This window comes from Notamacropus eugenii, chromosome 2 (assembly GCF_028372415.1).
Source record: "Notamacropus eugenii isolate mMacEug1 chromosome 2, mMacEug1.pri_v2, whole genome shotgun sequence".
NCBI lineage: Eukaryota > Metazoa > Chordata > Mammalia > Diprotodontia > Macropodidae > Notamacropus > Notamacropus eugenii.
The window spans coordinates 479377497-479382574 of record NC_092873.1 but is presented as its reverse complement, the minus strand read 5'-3'; positions in this window follow the sequence as shown (position 1 = coordinate 479382574).

Genomic DNA, 5078 nt, shown 5'->3' with positions numbered 1-5078 from the left:
ATAAACTATGGTACCTAAAACTCCACATAGTACTCTACCTATGCTCTAAGGACAAGATTATCAGCTCCTCTTTGCTGGAAGCTATATTCCTCTTAATTAAGCCCAAGATTACATTACCTTTTCTGGTTGTCCACTATATATACATATATATGTGCATATATATGTATATATGTACATATATATATGTATGTATGTATGGTTTGACCCTTACTATTATCAGCAAAGAAATCAAGTGACCCTTTAAACAAGGTGTCTTTTCCTTCTCTACATTATGGGCCAGTAGTCTGTGACCACATGCTTCAGTCACTAATGACCTTGACTCTTTATTATAATTTCCCTAGTTCCCTCATTTCTATTTTCCATGGCTAGGAAGCTTTAGATAACAGGGTCAAGCTAAAAAATGTTGAGGCATATAACCCAACCTTCTCAGTATCTACCTGCCTCCTGAGGCCCTGAGTAACTTGGTTTAAGTCACACAAATAATAAATAGCAGAGATGGGAGGCTCACTCTATTCATTTAAGTCCAAAGGTCAGTGAGCTATCCCAATTCTCCCTCAAAATGCCACTGTCTCTTTATACTTCTTGTCAGTCAATCATTTCAGTCATGTCCATCTCTTCATGGCTCTATTTGGGGTTTCCTTGGCGAAGATACTGGAGTGGTTTGTCATTTCCTTCTCCAGCTCACTTTGTAGGTGAGGAAACTGAGGTAAACTGGGTTAAGCGACTTGCCCAGCCCCTTCCCTTTTTACTAAGAGCTAGAAATTGGGTTGAGTGGGTTTGAAGTGTTAGTAATTGGGTTGAGGGGGTTTGAAACCATGTTAGATAGAAAAGGGAAGACATAGCAACAGGTAATGGTTTGTGTCTAAGGAAGCTAGGTGACACAGTAGATAGTGTACTGGACCTGGAGTCAGGAAGACTTGTATTTCTAAGTTCAAATCTGGCCTCAGACACTTACTAGCTGTGTGACCTTGGGCAAGTCATTTAACCTTTTTTGCCTCAGTTTCCTGATTGGTAAAATGTGCTGGAGAAGGAAATGGCAAACCACTCCAGTATCTTTGCCCAAAAGAACTCAACAACAACAAATGGTTTGTGTGTAGGAGGTTAAAGAAAGCAAGAGGTAGAGAGGTTAAATGGAAGAGTCTTCATGTTGCAAGCCTAAGCAAATAAATCACCCCAAATGCTTACCTTTGCAAAAGATTTCCCCAAACAATAGGAGATTTCTGTAAATGAGGCTTCTTCCTTTACTGAGACAGCATTTCTCCATATTCCTGTCTCCCATTATTCTCTTTCACACATTTTAAATTGACACTTACCTTTCTTTCCAATTTCTCCCCTACCCACCCTTTACCAGTTCAATTCTCTCTCTCTTCCTACTTTTCCCCAGATGTCTGGCTTCTACTGTTGCCATCGTCATTCTCCTAGAATTTCCAGAAGTACACAATGATCTGCCATCCGTCTTTCCCTGACTCTCACCTAGGATGCTCAGGGAAGCATCCATCATAGTCCAGATACTCAGCAGGATTTAAGGACTGACTAGAGTCCGCTTAACAAAAGGTTCAATTAGTAGGTTCTCCACCCCTGCTCTACAACATACCAGCAAGTGGTTATTCAGATTTTGATTTGAATACCTCCAGTGAGGGAAAGTCTTTTTCTTCTTAAGGTATCCGCATTCAGTCTTATAAGGAGAAATTTTCCATGATATCTAGACAAAATTGGACCATTTGTAACTTTCACTCATTCTTCCTAGGTCTTCTTGCTGGGGTCAGAACTGCCATAATTCTCATTCCAAATGGCAGTATTTCAAATATCTGAAGTCTTCTTATACTTTATTACATTTTTCCCCTCAGATTTTCCATTCTACCAAACTTTCCTATTACTATCCAGGGCAATATGAGCTGCTTAGGCTCAAAGCATCATTATCATCTTAGTATCATTATCATCTCTTTACTTTCACTCACCCCACATAGTTAATTCTTTGTCAAGTTTTCTCATTTCTACCTTCACATTTGTTCCTCTCACTATACTTCTCCATCCTGTTGTGCCGTCCTAGTTCAATATCCCTAATTTCTCCAACTGAGCCTCATCTGGCATAGTCTCAAGGACCTCTGCTCTCCTAGTTACTCTCCTCTGTACACTATGCATTTTTGATATCCTTCCTAAAAACTTGTGTCTACAGTCAAACACAATAAATGCTCCGGATTGGTCTGAACAGGACAGTGTACACAGCTACTATTAACTCCTCCACCCTGAAAACCATCCTTCTCTTAATGTAGCTAATTGCATTAGCTTTTCTTGACTGTACTATCATTGCTTTAATTTGTAAAACCATCTAATGGTTTTCAACCTAATTATTGCTTGTCTTCATGGATGTGTTCTGGGATTTAGCAGCTCAGAGCACCATGGCTTTTGCATCTTTTCTCCTTTTCTATTGCACTCTTTGCTCTTGAAAATCCTCTCTACATCTGATCTGTCCCTTCCACCTCCCTTTCCCACCATTAACATAGAAATTTCTTTGAACCAGATGCCCATTTTTTTTCTTCCTTGTACCTCACCTGACCTGATAGTTTCTCACAGTCTTCCTTAACCATGATCTATTGCTTCTCTCATCTATAATCTCCATATCTGAGAAGTTTTGGATCATAGGGTTTACAGATAGAGGAGACATTCAATCCTCTCATCTTATAGATATAGCAGCTGAGCCCCAGAGAGATTAAAAAGAACTTGCCTTAGTTTGGAGAAGAACTGGGATTCAAACACTAGTCTTCTGACTCCAATTTCCACATTCTCCCTTTAAATGTCATCGACTTATAAACAAAGAGCTACCAAAGGAGTTAAGTTTGGAGTGGGCACAGATGGAGCTAAGCTGGACAAGAAAAAGGATATAGCAGTAAGTCATAGTTTGTGCCTAAGAGGGTAAAGAAAACTGAGCATAAAGGAAGAAAAGGAAGAAAGGAATGGGGGTGGTTGGCTGGAAGACTTTATTATGTGAGTCCATGCAAATTAACTTTGCCAGGAACTATTATTTCAAAATAAAAGCCTCCAGTGAACAGTTGGGTTCAATCTGATCAGGGGCTCTCTTTCCCTTGTCATTATTTCTACATATCTCCCATCTTTCCATGTTGTCTCCTTTTGGGAGCAGTTAGATAGAGTGCTAAGCCTGGAGTAAGGAAGACTTGAGTTCAAATGTGGCTGGGCAAGTCACTTAGCCACTCTCTGCCTCCGTTTCCTCAACTGTAAAATGAGGATAATAACATTACTCACCTTCCAGAATCATTATGAGGATAAAATGAGATTATATTTATACAGTGCTTAGCAAGACTTAAAGTTCTATATCAATTCTAGTTATTTTTATTATCATTCCTATATTACTACTATTATTATTATAATACTAGGCTGTTTGGTCCAAAAGCATAACCTCCATGGAGTAGCACATGCCAAGCAGGAGTTATTAGGACAAAAGATTCAAAAGTAGCAAATGTGAGACCTCAGAAGAAATGTGATATGGGTGGTTCAACCAGGATAGCCACAGCCTTGACTGAGATCTGACGATCTCAAGGGTCCTACCCTTTAGCTCAGTGGAGATTTGTTGCCTAGGATGTTTCCACAATAGAATCTCTGACTCATAGAACCTCAGAGTTGGGAGGAGCCTTGGTGGTCATCTTGGCTAACTCATAACTAAAAAAAAAAAAAAATCCCCTTTCCCACAAGCCCTATAAATGGTTATTCAAACTTTGCCTACAAACCTCCAATGAGAATCAACTACCTCCTGAAGCAACCCATTTCACTTTTGTAGAATTCTAATGGTTAAGGACATTTTTTCCCCTTATACTCAGTCCCAGTTGGCCTCTTTTCAATTTCCTTGCTTCTAATTTTGCCATCTGTAGCCAAACCAAACCCTTCTAATCCCTCTTTCACATGAAAACTTTTCAAGTACTTGAAGAAAGGTATCTCATGTTACCCACAGTCCTCCCTTCTCAGTGTCTCCAGTTCCTTCAACGGATCCTCATATAACATGATCTTAAGGATCTTCCTGCTTTCTTTTGGATTGGCAATGTCTCCACTAAGCAGTAGTGCCTAGATCTGAATACAATACTCCAGATGTGGCCTGCATGGGGCAGAGGAAAGCAGACTATCTATGGAGGATGCCTCTCAAAGTCAATCAAAAGCATTTACTAGAAGCTTCGTGCCTCTGGACTGTGTCTTGGGCCAAAGAAAAAAATACACTCAAAGCCTATTAAGTTTCTTGGCTGCTGTTTTTTCCCAGGTCTTGTTTCAAATAACTACTCTCTACATGGGTGGGCTCCTCACATATATCAGCCCTGAATCCCTGGGCCTCTGCTTCTTCACAGAGATCTCCTTCCTCTACTATTCCTTCTACTCTTCCTTCTCTTACTCCACCTTTCCTCTCCTTCCACCTTATATCACCCTACCAGTATTGTTACCAGCAGGTGCCCCTTCTCACACTGCATCCTTCTTGATGGGCCAATGGTTTCCCTCTACCATGACTCTTTCCTTTGTTTTCTAAGTCCCTGGTTCCTTCATCTCTGTCCCCTGTACCTAGAAGCTTTTGATTATAAGAGCACAGATTGAGAGCTGAAAGGGATTCTGGATCTTCCTTCTTTCCCAATCCTGTGTCATTTCTTGACCTCATCCACCTGTGGGAGAAAAAACCAAAAATGGTGTGCAGAGTATCTCTGGAAAGCATGTAGGATAGCTAATAGGAAGAGGTTTTGCATGATTTCGCATTTCAATTGATACCACATTACTTACTTTTTCGTTGGTTGGAGAAGGGGCAAGAGGGAGAATTCAGAACTCAAAAAAATTTTTTTAAAAGAATGTTAAAAATAAACATGTAATAAATAAATACATGTATAGAAATATATGTGTATGTATGTATGTATGTGTACATGTATGTGTGTGTGCGCACACACACATACATGTATATATGTACATATATACACACACACACTTTAAAGAAAGAAGGCACATCTGAATTGAGCCACTCCCTTTCTCCTGGTTACCTATTAGGAATCTTTAGCAAAATCTACAAGGGACGGGGGAACCCTTGCAAACTCAGC